The 16,467-nt window shown below is 31.5% G+C and overlaps 1 long non-coding RNA gene across 1 annotated transcript in view; it reads left to right on the plus strand.

Annotated features, from left to right (window-relative positions):
- LOC127180645 (uncharacterized) overlaps positions 1-16,467 on the plus strand; it is a 120,289-nt gene that overhangs the window by 8,052 nt on the left and 95,770 nt on the right. The window lies entirely within an intron of this gene.

Consider the following 16,467-nt stretch of genomic DNA (forward strand, 5'->3'; position numbering starts at 1 on the left):
TGCAAGGAATGCAAAAGGCTGATTCAGAGTGTTTTCTGTTCTGTGTAATTACCTGAAGCAGTGTTAACTAATTACAGACACGTTCAGATGGAAAAACACAAATAAGAGATGTGTGCAAAGGCAGGTAAATGTAAATTGGTCAGATTGAGAATGCACAATGGCCTATAATTAGTTGTTATTGGGGTTGATAGGCAAATTTCGGATGAAAGAAACTGCAACGTCAGGCCCTCGACAGACGCAAATAAATGGCTGTAAATTCGAACGTTTTCAGCATAATGGGTAAAGCAGGAGCGAACAAGTAGAACTAATGCCTGGAGTTATAACTGAATCCACGTCTGTGAGGCGAGTGAATAGGTTTTTAATTTAAGATCACAGCAGTGCCACTTGAGAACTGAAGAACATTTCTCAAAGACGTCTCTTCAGGCAGAGCTGTGCTAATTGAATAGGACGAGATGTAAAAGTTTGTGGCAGTTCATGACAGGGTCACAATTTGGCAGTGAAGTAGCCTGCTCTTTTCATTGAGGTAAACATCCACAGAACGCCAAACTCACCGTGTCCTCAAGGATTCTGGGCTGTTTCAATCCTACGCTTGAGTCATGATGTTGTTTACCACAGATTTGTCCTTCAGTCGTACAGTATTGCACTTATAATGAAAGTCTACAAGGCAAGTTTTTTTGGATTAACACTGACATATATTGTTCAGTGAAAACAATAAATGTTTTTACTTGAGCTGTGAAGCGAAATTTTCCTTTTACAACTTCTGGTTGTGTGATACCAAAGTAATTTCTAAAGACCATTGTTTTTTTTGTGCTGACTCCAAGCTAAATTAACTGTTTTGTTTTTTTTTTTTTTTTTTTTTTTGAGAGAGAGAGAGAGAGAGAGAGAGAGAGAGAGAGAGATTGGATATAACTTTGCTCAGACAGGGTTGGAAAGTGATTCTATCTCTTTAAGAGGTTGTGGACCAGCCAGTGCTAGCAGATACCTTTCTTCTTGGTTTTACATGTACATTTTTCATGCAAATGAATATTTGTACAAATATTTGTAAGGCTTCCATTGTACTGTAAATATTTTCCTGAAGAATGAGTCTAAATTTTTGTCTTTGGTAAATGTTAACAAGTCCAAAATCTTAAAGATGACCTATTTTAATTTAGTGCAAAATTATAACTCAAACACAAGGAAGTTTAATAAAGCATTTTTCATGCATATTTAATACAGTTCAAGTGCTTAACAAAGCAAAATAAAAGACCAAGGGAAAAACATTAACAATTTAAAAAAAAATAATCCATAAATATTAATAAGGAGAGATGTTAGTGAAAGTTTAATTAATTTAATTAAGAATAAATTAAAAAATAAGTTTTTATTTACTTTTTTTATGATGTTGAAAGAAAAGCTGAAAAGAAAAGCAAATTCTTTTACAAAATAAGCATCTATTTTTCATGCATATTAGTGCTTTACAAAGCAAAATCAACAGACCAAAAAAAAAAAAAACTTGAGTCATTTAAAATTCTATCATAGATATAAATAAGAAAAGACAATATGTTAGTGAAAAAAAAGCAAGCATAACATACAAAAGAAGTTTTTGTGATTTTTGTTCACTTTTTTATGGTCGAAGGAAAGAAAACCCATTTATTAAGTGCAATAAAAACTTGAAATGCATTTTTTTTAAAAATACAAAATAAGCATATATTTTTTTCATGCATATTTTATACTATTCGGTGCTTTACAAAGCAAAATAAACAGACAAAAAAAGTCATTTAAAAATTCTATCATAAATATAAATATGGAAAGACAATGTTAGTAAAAGTTTAATTTAAAAAATAAATAAAAAGCAAGCTTATATAGGCTACAAAAGAAGTTTCATTGTGTGACTCTTTTTTTGTTTATTTTTTATGATCCAGGAAACAAAACAAATGCATAAAGTGCAATAAAAACTGCAAATTTCTTCCAAAATGGAGTCCAACTCTTCACGTAATGAAAAAGTTGTGGCCTTTAAATGAGAAATCCAATAAGCGACTCACTGACTCTTTCCAATCCGGTGATTTTTACTGTGGAAGGGTTCAATTTGTGAACTGATGCATAAGATAATCTTTGTTTCCTGTGAAAATTGCCTTTTTGTGATCCCAAAGTCTATCCTGTAATCTGCGGCTCTTACAGAAACAGTGATTCAGATACCGCAGCCTGTAAGTGACAGATGTGCTCTCACAGTTTATGAAGGATCTGATGGAATATGTGCGACTGTATTTGCCGGATACTCGAGTGGTTTTGGCTGATGGCTGAGAACTCTGGGGTTTAATACGTGTCTGACTCAAGGGTCATTTCACTCAGGGCGTCTTGACTGCCTATCTGTGAAAGAGGCGCTCTGGACTTCAAGGCATAAAAGCCCCTCGTAAAGGTCATCGCAGAGGCAGAGTCACGGGCCCATGAGGCAGCAGACGGCATGTAGTGGCATGCTTTTTTTTTTATATATATATAAAACTAATGCGTCGCTGCTGAGTTATATATAATGCTTTTCCAAACCTATATGCTATTTTGCTTTGCTTTTCTTTGCATACGCTTTGTTCTGTGGAGCAGAAAATTACATTTTATGGTGCTTTTGTATTTTTTGGAGCTTGATGGATGAACAAATAAATAAATGGACATGAAATATTGATTAGGTTTTTCTTATTTTCTTGTAGAAATAATTTTATAATATAGAAAGCTGCAGAGTTCTGTAACTAACTTGCCTTTTGTTATTAGTTTTTATTGTTTATTTTATGTTTATTATTTAATTTCATATTTTTTTATAATTTACTGCAGTACAAATAGTTTCATTTATTTATTTATTCACACAAACACACACACACACATATATATATATATATATATATATATATATATATAATGTTGTTGCATGGAAAAGCGCTGCACAAGGAACCTTGAACCTCTTTTTGTGTTCCACTGAAGAAAATAACATCACATGTGTTTGGAATTACATCATTTTGTGCACAAACACTCTAAAGAATAACAGACTGGCAGAAGATTTGTTAGTGAATCCTACCACAATATGTAGATGCAATGATTCATATATATATACTACAGGACACATAGATAGAAAAAGATTTATTTGACATTGTAAAACAAATTATTTTTGTATGTGGTGCTTTAGGGCATAATAGAGATGGAAATGACAGATTTGCTTCAAGTTGATGCGATACGGCCTTATTTTTTTCCACTACGTTTCGCAGTTAAAATAAAAAGTGGGTCAGCCTGCTATCGGAAATGAGAAACATTTGTCATTTACCTGTCAGAAAGGAAAAATCATGAATGCATACAGCACCGCACAAGTTCAGCTTTGCGCTTACACTTTTTGTTGATGCGAAGTTCATTCCCTACCAAATCGAGACGGCATGTCACAAATCGCAGTTGGCTTAATCTAATTAGGTGCTAAAATCAAAGCGGTCACCTTTATGTACACCTGTACTGGAGGGAATGCTGAGTGAATTAGCATTCACACTCATTCCGGGAAGGACGTGAGGCCTCAAAAGTGTCAGATCTTGCATTTTAATTCTAGCAAAAACAGCTCATCAGGAAATCCATTAAGAGAAGCCTCTCCATGTCAAGTCAGTCGGGTGTCATGCACTTTCCAGCCAGACAAAATAGCGCCGGATCGCTCTCCCAGCGGTTAATTCCAAAGCCTAACATCAGTAAAAAACACTCTTTTTGCTCCTCTATAATTACACAAATAGACTTGATTGCATTTGACCAACAACATTTCCCGCTGCTTACTGTTAATATAGGTTAAAAGCGTCTTTTAATGCATTATTGTTGCATTATAAATTTGTTTTCAAAAAAGACGGCCATTTAGACAGCAGCTTCTATTGTTAGAAGTGTATTCTATCTCTCTTGAAACTCACCCAAGCAAAGCCCAACAGTGAGCACCCACTTTTTCAGTGGCCTTGGTTACTGTAGTGTTTTTCCCATTTATTTTCTCCATTGGGATTTTTCTCTATAGGGAGTTTTGAGCCTTGAGTCAAACCAACCAGCTCTTAGAAACTTTTAAACTTTGATATGAAACAAAAACATGTAAGATAGGAGCAAACAAGTGCAAGATGGTGCATTTAAAGTTCTTTATAAACTGCAATAATTTAACAATACATTATGAAACTTTGTATGTATATTCTGAGTGGAAATCTGCTAAGGGGTAATAATGGAATATCAGATTTTAAGTGTTTTTTCACTATTATTTATCAGGATTCCAAATTAAAAATAATATTTAAAAAATATTATTATTATAATATTTTGTTATAAGAGATAAAAAAACAAAACAAAAAAAACAACTTGATTTTCAAAATTAAACATTTAATAATTCATTTAATAATTTTGTACTTTTCAGTCCTGAGTTAAATCTATTTTTTGGTCTGTTTCACCTGTTAAAAAAAAGAGTAAAAAAAAAAGCGTAAATTTTCTTTTTTTAAAAAAAAAAAAAAAAATTTCCAGCCATTGTTAATAAAATGTAAACAAAATTAATAGTAGCTATTAAGATGTATGTTGTTTTGAATTGGCCAAAAAAAAAAAAAAAAAGATAAATATGATTTTAAAAAATGGTTCAAATAAAATATTGTGTTATAAGAGACAATAAAAACAAACAAACAAAAAATGGATTTTCAAAACTACACATCTAATAATTAATTTAATAATTTTTTACTTTTCAGTCCTGAGTTAAGTTATTTTTTTGGGCCATTTTACCTGTAAAACAGACAAACGAAAACAAAAAAAAAAACCTCTGCTGTTTTTTCCAGCCCTTGTTAATAAAATTTAAATTAACAAAATTAAAAATTAATAGTAATTTAATAGTAATACTAGCTATTAAGATTGATGTGGTTTTGAATTGGCCAAAAAAGGTAAATATGATAAAACAAACAAACAAACAAACAAAAATACAAACAAACAAAAAAAAAAACAATGGGTTTAAATAAAATATTTTATTATAAGACAAAATAAAAACAAAAATTGAACTCAAATTTTAAAACTAAACATTTAATAATTTATTTACTAATTTTGTACTTTTCAATCCTGAATTAAATCTAAATTTTGGCCCATTTTACCCATTAAAAAAAATAAAAACTGCTTAATAGTTGACATGATTTTTTTTTTAAATAAAATATTTTGTTAGAAAACACACAAAAAAAATGAACTTGATTGTCAATCATTTAATAATTCATTTAATAATTTTGTACTTTTCAATCCTGAGTTAAATATTTATTTTTGGCCCATTTATATATATATATACATTTATATATACTATCACTATATATATATATATATATATATATATATATATATATATATATATATATATATATATTGTGTGTGTGTTTTCGTTTATTAATTTTTAACATTCAATCTTACAAACTGACATCATTTGCAATGCAAATTGGGCATTAATTTCTATGCCAATTTCTCTAATTGTTAGATTTTTTTGGAATATCAATTGGTAGTGAAGTTTGCCTACAAACATTTGTATTATTTGGTGTTTATTTTTAAATATGAAGTCAAATCAGTGACTTTTGGCTTCTGCTGAAGCACATACCATTGCTTAGCAATTTCAGAGCTTATGCAGGTCTACCTTGAAAGGTTCAGTTATTTTTAAAAACCTTTTTTCTCTTTAGAGAAAATGAATGGAATATTACCTCTGAAACCCAACTGTGCTCCATTTCTCTGTATTTGTTATGTAAACAAAAGACTATTAACCCAGGGAAAGAATTACTTTTCTTAGAATAATGAGGTGTAAGTCTACTTACTAATTTACTGAACCTTTGCTTTAAGTTACTTGTGCTATAAGAAGACCCTTTCAGTGTCAGTAAATTGTTAATGATAAGTGAGATGCTCTCCAAACAGATTATATATAGAACTGAAAAAAATGGATTCCAAGAAAGATACGTAATTCCTTCACTTAAAACCATGATTTAATTGAATATTGAAAATTAGAATCTTGTAAGTGATAATGAGTGGCGAAAAAGTTCATTTGATCTTTACTGAAAAGGCCTTTCCATTTTAAAATACATTTAAATAAATGCTTTTTTGAAATGTTTGAAAAGTATATTTCCTTCTGTAATCTGTCAAAATGTTTTCAAGATTTCACATCATAAAACCAGATTAAATCCATTTATTTCTCATAGCCAGTGGATTTAGAATCCATCACAGTTGTTTGTAATCCATCATTTAGATGTAGCTCTTTTCAGGCCACGTGTGTCTAATTCAGTTTGCAGTGACGGTGGGCTTTTATGAACAGAAGGGACGGAGCCAGTGTCTGGTCCGGCGTCCCCGGTGGCTCCCATCAGCAGATGTGTTTGTCATCACGCTGAAATGTAGCCTGATGTTACATAAACTTCCAGAAATCTGTCTGCTCTGTGAACTAACAGGTTGCCTTAACTAACCTGTTAAATTTCACATAATGCATGAAAATGTGCATGAAAAGATGAGAGAAGAGAGAAAAGAAGACCTGGAGGTCATATCATCTCTCTTTCCTACTCTCTCTCTTTTTTTTTTTTTTAAACCAGTGAAAAGTTTTATTTTTTTTTTTTTTTATGTTTGAAAGGCTGCATTTATTTGGTAAAAACACTGGGAGTAATATTGTGAAATATTTAGCAATTTTAAATATTTAACTTCTATTATAATATATTTTAAAATGTAATTTATTCTTGTGATGCAAAGCTGAATTTTCAGCATCATTACGCCAGTCTTCAGTGTCACATGATCCTTCAGAAATTATTCTAATATGCTGATTTGCTGCGAAAGAAACATTTCTGATTATTATCATAAACATATGAAGAGTTTATTTGCAAAAACAGATAACTCTCAAATCATGTTTTTTCATTGTGCATTCCAATTAATCTCAATCAAACTGCAGTTGAGTAATTTTAAGTAAAAGTAACAAAAACAAATACAGCTAAAACAATAAAACACAATAAAAAAGGCTAACATAATAAAAAAAAACATGATTTGTGAACATTAAAAAAATTGAGTTATCTGTTATTGCAAATAAACTTTTCAAATATTCATGTTATTATGCAAATATATGTTTTTTGCTGATTAATATTTTGTAGAAAACCATGATGCACTACCATTTAAAAAATAATAATAAAAAAAATAATAATAATAATAATAATAATTTATTATAATTATTGTTTTTTATTTATTATTATTTTGATCTATTTACTTAGTTATTATAAATAAAATTTAAAAAAAAAAAAAAATCTAAAAAATTTATAAATTTATATATTTTCTGAATTCTGAAAAAAATATCATGGTTTCCACAAAAATAATAAGCAGCAAAAACTATTTTCAACAAAATACTATTAATAAAAGGGTGCCAATAATACATTTGTGACCGTGGACCACAAAACCAGTCTCAAGTAGTACAGGTATACATTACATTATATGGGTCAAAATAATTAATTTTTCTTTTTATGCCAAAAATCATTAGGATATTAATTAAAGATCATGTTCCATGAAGATATTTTGTACGTTTACCACTGTAAATATATCAAAACTTAATTTCTGATTAGTAATATGCATTGTTAAGAACTTCATTTGGACAACTTTAAAGGCGATTTTCTCAATATTTAGATTTTTTTGCACCTCTCGATCAAATATTGTCCTGTCCTAACAAACCATACATCAATTGAAAGCTTATTTTTTAAGCTTTCAGATTATGTATAGATCTCTATTTTGAAAAATTGACCCTTTTGACTGGTTTTGTGTTCCTGGGTCACATTTTAGTATTTGAGCACAAAATCGGTGTATTAGAATGATGACTAAATGGAGACTTTTGTGAACAAAGATTTTTGCTATCATATTTTCTTCAGAGTAAAAGATTCTGTGCATCCTCTCTCAAGTATCAGAAGAGATCTCAATAACATCTCTTAAATTTGTTATAGATCTGATGAGAAGGAACTCAGACATTTCTCATTCAGTTCTCCAAGAATAAATGATCTGAGCTGCATGGCCCACATTTGGCCCATGTCCTAAATAACTTTAGGAGAAAATCTATAAATGCTACACTGTGAATTTCATGAAGTCTTCGAGAGAGCAGTCTCTGAGCAATGACATTTTCCTCTGGGCAGGAAATATTTCACGTCCATTATACGTCTGTAAGTACAGACATGTAGCCTTTGTTTGTCACAGGCTGTTTTAATACCTGAATCCACATACTAAAATGATACCTTAGCCCGAGTCTAATAAAAGCGGAGCCTCTTGCGCACCGCTAGCCTCTAATCACAAACATGTATTTTCCAGTTCCTCGATCAACCTGTTGCTCTTGGCAACTGCGTGCCGTCAGTGTCATTCAGACCCTGTTTATTTAGCATGTCAATCACACTGTAATTATGCGGAGGGGGAACCTCTTGTCAAGCGCTGCCTCGCGCATGCCGTCGCTGACAAAGAGAGTGTAATTAAAATCATTATCCGCTAATGACTTCTTTCATTCTTCTTCAAAACCAGGTTCCATTACCACATGCCTTCTCTCTCCGCATTTACAATGTGACATTTATACCATATAATTAGTGGTACTTCTGCGTTCGGCAGAGTTAAGAGATAATGCTTGCTGAATTTGAGCAAATGTGGAGGTGCTAGACTTCGTTCGGTGTTATTCGAAAGCAGGTATTTACCCTGAGACATAAAAAAATCCAAAAGTTCCACTTTAGACAATATCTTAAAAAAAATGCATGTGTTTTTTGTTGAGTATCATATTTGATCATCATGCTTTTATGGCTCACATAGTGAGAATGTTTGGAAATACAGCTCAATTTTATTTAGAGGCCCAAGATGAACAAAAATGCATTTTGGTGCTTTTGCTGATATTTATATGACGAAGAGGTGATGAAATTCTGATTGCAATGTAAATCAATGAGTATTATAACATTATAACATCCATTATCACTCTGTATCTCCCAATAATATGTGTTAGCAAGATGATACGAATGCTTAGTTTTATGATAAAAGCTCTTTAGTTTCAAGCAGTGCAGTATAATAATGGCTGAGAGATGAACAAGAAAATGTTCTCTAAAAGCCTTATGATCATATTTGATGTACTCTAGAGTGTTTTTTTTTTTTTTTTTTTTTAAAATGGTGGATGTATAATAAAATAAACCTAAGTTACTTCAGTAAATGTTCATCTTGAACTATTGCAATATAAAAGTTCTTCTCATGTTTAATGTATTAAAATCAGTAAATATTTAATAGCAAAAATGAAAACATGTGAACCACAGCCTGAAATGTACAATTTTGTATTAAGTGTAACAGCAGTGCATGTTGTTTTTATGGCGGTAAAAAAAAAGGCTTTTGAATGGATAATAAACTTCAGTGATTTCGTCTCACTGTCATATAAATTGTCATATAAATAATTATATTGCTATTTTCCTCACATGATTTTTTTATTTTAGTTTTTAATTTAATTTAATTTAATTTAATTTAATTTAATTTAATTTAATTTAATTTAATTTAATTTAATTTTTTTATTTTATTTTATTTTATTTTATTTTATTTATTTTATTTTATTTTATTTTAGACATAACATTGACAAGGATGATTTTTCAAAGTGGTCTTGACTGTATTTTGGCATGGATGAGACAATGAAACATAAGTTTTTCATAACTTGTACTAGAAAAAAATATTGTATTTACATATCTACAGTGCTGTTTAAACGTTTGGGATCAGTAAGATTTTTAATGTTTTAAAAGAAGTCAAAAATACAGAAAAAAACAATAATGTTGTAATATAATATTACAATTTAAAACACTGGTGTTCTATTTGAATATACATTAAATTTAATTTATTCCTGTGATCAAAGCCGAATTTTCATCAGCTATTACTCCAGTTTTTAGTGTCACATGATCCTTCAGAAATTATTCTAATATGTTAATTTATTATCGGTGTTTAAAAACACTGTGTTGTTTAATATTTTTTGGAACCTGTGATACTTTTTTCAGGATATTTTAATAAATAAAAAGTAAAAAAAACTAAATAAATAAATAAAAAATTCTTAAAATAGAAATCATTGTATACCTATGTATCAACATACACAACCATTCAAAAGTTTGAGGTCAGTACATTAAAACAAAAACAAAAAAAAAGATAAATAAATAATACTTTTATTTAACAAGGATGCGATAAATTGATATAAAGTGATATTAACTTATAATATTAGAAAAACATTTGCTATTTTGAATAAATGCTGTACTTTTTAACTTTTTATTCATCAAAGAATCCTGAAAAAGTATCACAGATTCCAAAAAAATATTAAGTAGCACAACTGTTTCCGACATTGATGATAAAAATAATAAATCAGCATATTAGAATGATTTCTGAAGGATCATGTGACACTGGACGAATGGCTGATATAAATTCAGCTTTGCATTAAAGGAATAAATTATATTTTAAAGAGTATTAAAATAGAAAACCATTATTTTAAATTGCAATAATATTTCATGATATTACAGTTATTTTTCTGTATTTTTTATCAAATAATTGCAGCCTTGGTGAGCCTAAGAGGCTTATTTAAAAAACATTAAAACTCTTACTGATCCCAGACATTTGAACGGCAGTGTATTTGTATTATTAATTGTTTTGGACAGCCAAAAGTATCTAATAGATAAATTGAGTAACTGACTCTCTAATGTAGAGCAAAACAGCTGATGCGATGTCAAAATGTTATCTGTTTTTAAAAGGAAAACTTTCTAGATCAACTAATTACGTTTTGCAGAGTATAAAGAACTCGCTTCATCAAAACAGTTTGCCATCAACGTGGTCATCAAAGCAAACATGTGTTCTTGCGCCCAGATTTTGAGGCGATAAACTCCAGTATGATGACTAGTGAGGGCTTTAATGTGAGTGGACAGGTGTGGGAAAGAGGGATTGTGGGATATCAAGGTGAGTGCAGGGGCTTATGGGATAATTGGACCTTTTGTTGATGGAGTATGGCAGGTGGCATGGCCATCTGCTGATGGCTGGTAGTGGTGTGGAGCAGGCAAGGGTGTCGAAACGTCCCAGCGGACGTGATGCTGAGAGTTCCTCTCCATCACTCACGGCTCAGTGCACAGCAGGTGAGAATCAGATGGTGTGGTGTGGTGAGGTGAAGGCAGGGAAACGCTCCATCACAGACCAGCTGATGAGCAGCTCTGATGGAACAACGCTCGAGATGCAGGGCCAAAGGAAATTATCAGGATCATTCCTGTGCTCCTTTTTTTTTTTTTTTAATAAAATGCTTTTATTCAGCATTAAGCAGCAAATCAGAGTATTAGAATGATTTCTGAAGGATCATGTGACTGAAGACTGGAGTAATGATGCTGAAAATGCAGTTTTGCATTGCAGGAATAAATTATATTTTTAAAATATATTAACATATAAGCAGTTATTTTATATTGTAATAATATTATTGTTTTTTTTTCTGTATTAGTGTGTTATTTGTTAATTTAAGAAATGTGAGAATTTCTTTTAGTTTTTAATAGTGGGAGAAAAAACATGCGCTCACAGAAATACTGAAAATCTTTACAATCCACCTGTTTGTTTATTTAACTGTGATAAGTAAACTATCATATGAGCTGCATTTTTAAATAATGCAAATTTAATAGTTTATACACCACTAGTCAGAAGTTTCTGAACAGTAAGATTTTTTATATTTTTTTTAAAGAAGTCTTTTCTGCTCACCATGCCTGCATTTATTTGATTCAAAGTACAGCAAAAACAGTACAATTTTGAAATATTTTTACTATTTAAAATAACTGCTTTCTATTTGAATATATATTAAAATGTAATTTATTTCTGTGATTTCAAAGCTGAATTTTTAGCATCGTTACTCCAGTCACATGATGATTCAGAAATCATTCTAATATTCTGATTTGCTGTAAAAAAAAAAACATTTATTTTTATGTTAAAAACAGCTGAGTAGAATTTTTTTTTCAGGTTTCTTTGATGAATAGAAATTTCAGAAGAACTGCATTTATCTGAAATAGAAATCTTTTGTAACATTATAAATGCCTTTATCGTCACTTTTGATCAATTTAAAAGCATCCTTGCTAAATTAATTTTTTATTAATTAAAAATAAAAAATAAAAAAAAATAAATGAAAAACAATTAATAAGCATTCATTTTTATCATTTCTTTTCCCAAAAACAAACCCAAAAAAATTATACTGACTCCAAGCTTTTGAATGGTATAGTTTATAATGTTACAAAAGCTTTTTATTTCAGATAAATGCTCATCTTTGGATCTTTCTATTCATCAAAGAATTCTGCAAAAAAATTACTCAACTCAGTTACGTAAATACTGATGATAATAATAAAAATGTTTCTTGGATCATCTGACTCTGAAGACTGGAGTAATGATGCTGAAAATTCAGCTTTGATCAGGAATAAATTACATTTTAAAATATATTCAAATAGCAGCTATATAAATGGTGAATTAAAATAATATTTCACAATATTACTGCTTTTGCTGTATTTTGGGTCAAATGAATGCACACTTGGTAAGCAGAAGAGAATTCCAAAAAAAAAAAAAAAACATTAAAAATCTTTTGACTGGTAGTGTACCATATATATGAGGACAAGCACATTTAATTAGCACATGTACATGTGTAAACATTATGGCCAGTCTCTGTGTTGTGCAAAACCGTGGTTAATATGTGCAGTGTAGTAGCACTATAAGACATTTCTCATATTTATCACCACATCAAACCACACACACACAGAGCTGGTCTAAATTTTGCTTCTCTGCAAGGCCTGTTTCATTGTATTGGTTCTCCTGAGGGAGAGCTGGTGGCTGCGGTGGAGCTTTGCTAAAAGCTGTGGAATAACAGAGCGCTGTGCACATGCTGCGAGGACAGAGGAAATGACTCGGGCCCCGGAGAGCTGTTTAAAGTTTTACGATCACCATGTGGTAAAAGTTCTCCAGTCCTAGCAGAGGCAGACGGCTGACTGAAGAGTGAGGAAGCATTCCCAAACCAAGCCATGCAGGACAGGTGCTTGGGCCAGACATGACTCACAACCTGATTTATTTTCTGATGAAAATGCAAGTGGTGCTTATAAAGTTGCTGCCAACTTTTTAGAATGGTGTGGGTGGTTGCCAGTGCATTGCTATGAGAGTTTCTGAGTGTTTCAAAGAGGTCCTATTGTGCTTTTTTACTTTTTTTTAGCTTTAGTTAATGTTGCTGTTCGAGTGTAAAAAAAAATCTGCAAAGTTACAAAGCTCAAAGTCCACTCCCAAGGGGATATATTCTCTTTAACAGAAAACACTTTTCAAGAACTACAGCAAATGGCTCTTCAGACGACAGCACAAGCACACTCTTTCTGGGCTCAATTAAAGGGCACCTATACTGCCCCTTTTTACAAGATGTAATATTGGTCTTGGGTGTCCCCGGACTGTGTCTGTGAAATTTCATCTTAAAATACCCCATAGATCATTTATTATAACATGTGGAAAAAGTCATTTTTGGGGCAGGTCTAACAAAAGAACCATTTGGTGTGTATCACTTTAAATGCAAAACATACAACCAAACACAACACACTGTGGGCTGAAGCTATGGCAATACAGGACTGTCAATCAGCCGCTGTGGGTGGGGCCTAAGCAATGTGATGTCACATTGCTTTGTGAATCAAAACCGCATTCCTAGTGAGACTAGGATTAAAAAAATAAGGAATGAGTGGATTTTTATCATTGTAAGGTGGTTGATCACACACTGCCAACACACAATTATGTCCACACACCATGTAAAAGTGGATTTTGCATAATAGGTGCCCTTGAAAAAATTCCTGCCCATGAAATAGACAAAAAAAGGGCGAGATCTGGTTGAGCTGCACTAGAGACCATATATTGTGTCCCAAAGTATGCACTATACAGTATGTACATTGTTCACAATGTTCTTTTGCACTATGTAGTATCCGTGTAGTGTATGAATTTTATAAGATTATTGTCATCCCTACGCTTCGTAATTAAAGCTGCAACTGTTGAGTGCATTGCTTACGATGTACTACGATGTACTTCGGGTACTGCGTATGTACTACATTTGAATTTGAACTTACTTTGCGACTGTTAAAAAACTGAATGAAATTCAAACACACTAAGTCTGCCATGTTGTTACTGTCACGTGACCTACTGGTGTCAGTTGTGTTGCTTCACTGCTAACCATAAATCCTCTCCCATGGCCATATTAGATAGTAAGGGGCTATTCACATTAGGGGTGAAAATCTTTCAGTACCTCACAATTCGATTCATATCGATTCTTAGGGTCAGGATTCGATTAAAAAATCAGTTCACGATTTTTAGATTTTTAATGACGATTCACTTTTTTTCATCAAATTTTTTTGTGCAAACTGGACATCAAACGCTACAGTATTTTGATACAAAAGCACACCAGTCTATAGTATAGGTAAGAAATCAGTGTTTCCTGTGAACCTAAATCAAAAATATTTTACACTTCTCAGTAGGGATGCTTCCAAATCCGAATACCGTGTTTGGAAAAGAAATTATGTGCTACAGAATCCCTAAAGAGGATAAATACGAGATAAGAGGGAAAACATATTTCAGTGCTTTCTCTCGCAATTATATTGTTGGGTAATTATACTGTATATAAATTGTGGGTATCAGGGAGCCGTTATTAATATGCTCGCTTTTTACTTTCACTTTCGAGATCTGCGACGGCACGTACTGTGTATAACTATGGAGCGGCAGTACTTGCCACATATTGTACAAGATTAGATGTTTGTCAGTGGAGCTCAGGATCTGCAAATCATTCGCCATCGTCCTATCAGTCATCTTTCCTTACTCTGTTTATATGGTAAGTGAAATGTTATGTATTGTAATGTAACAGGCTACTGCTAGCAAGCGGCTAACCTTGTCCCTTTAGTGGCTCTATAAAACACGTTGTTCGTTTTCAGGCACATCCCTAACTCCCATAATAACAAAATATTTAATACATATAATATTTTTCCAAACACTTGCCCTCTAAAAATGGGGCAGAATGTATTTGATTTTCCATTGCTGATGATGTTTTGTTCTGACAACATCATGTTGTTGTTGTTATTATTATTATTATTATTATATTAACTAGAAAATCAATTTTTGAAATTCGTGAACCGATGCAGATCACTAGAAGGCTGAATGCCGATTCATATGTGATTCTTTGTTTTTCCTCCACTCCAAATTCACGTTGCATCTAAAAACATGTGGAAAATGCTATCTGTCTCACATTTTTTTGTTTGTTTTTTATGTGGTTGCTTACTGGCCAGCTCAAGACCCAAAAGTAAAGTCTGTATAATGGTCTCTATATGGTTCAAGTCTCTTCTTTAGTGAATAAAACCGTCTTGTATATCATATCATTCAGCAATCTAAAGTCTTAACTTATAGTCTGCTTAATCATTTCTATCTGTTGACAGGTGAATTGTGTGAATATGTGAAGTTTAATACTTAGGGTTAGTGGTTTGTTGTCACTTGCCTTTCCACTAACAAGGCAGTGGAGAACAGATGCAGCTCCACAGTTGGCTGAGAATAACAAAACAACACACTGTCACAGCAGAACGACTGTTATGAGAAAGGAAGTGGAAAAAATATGGTGTGTCCTCAGCTTAAACTCGTCGTCAGGTTCAGTGAGCGCCGCGCTGTCACTAACAAAGAGTGAGATAGATGTGCCCAAATAAATACCCCAAACTCACATAGCAGGGAGAGGTAAAAAAGCGAAAGAGAGAAACTGCTTTTGAATTTCAACAGAATGGCTGCGAAGATTACCTGTCCTTTCTTGGCTATATCTTCTTTTTATTGTGTGCTGACAGTGAAGCTGCATTCAGACGCACGAAGTGTTTGCATGCTCAGCAGGGAATATCTGTAAGGGTATGTTGTCACTTGACTAAATTTGTTAATTCATATGTCCATTCATATATACTTGTATACATATTTTCAGCTCAAAAGTGTTTTCAGCAGTGGTGCATGAGTATAAAACCAGAATGTACACCAGATATATGATAATGAAATAATAACCAGAAAATAATAACTTTTATACTAAAAGTTATTATTACTAATTATTATTATTATTATTTTATTTTATTTTATTTTTTTTATTGTTGTTGTTGTTGTTGTATTCAAGTATATATGTAAGTATTAATTTGATGATAATAATAATTATAATAAAATTATAAAAATATTTTTGTCAAAAAATGTTTATTATTATTATTATTATTATTATTATTATTATTGAGTATTCATATATAAACAACTACTACTATTGTTATTATTGTTGTTTTTGTATTCAAGTATATATGGATTTAAAATTGTGAAATTTAAAATTTTACGTTTTTAACTGTTTTCATTTTTAAAATAATCATAATAAATGATGATAAACACTAAACAACAAGAATATGTTAATACTCCATTACTATTATTGGAGTATTAACATATAAACAACAACTATTTTTATTAATGTTGTTTTTAAATGAATACCAT

Source organism: Labeo rohita, chromosome 18 (genome assembly GCF_022985175.1).
Source record: "Labeo rohita strain BAU-BD-2019 chromosome 18, IGBB_LRoh.1.0, whole genome shotgun sequence".
Lineage (NCBI taxonomy): Eukaryota > Metazoa > Chordata > Actinopteri > Cypriniformes > Cyprinidae > Labeo > Labeo rohita.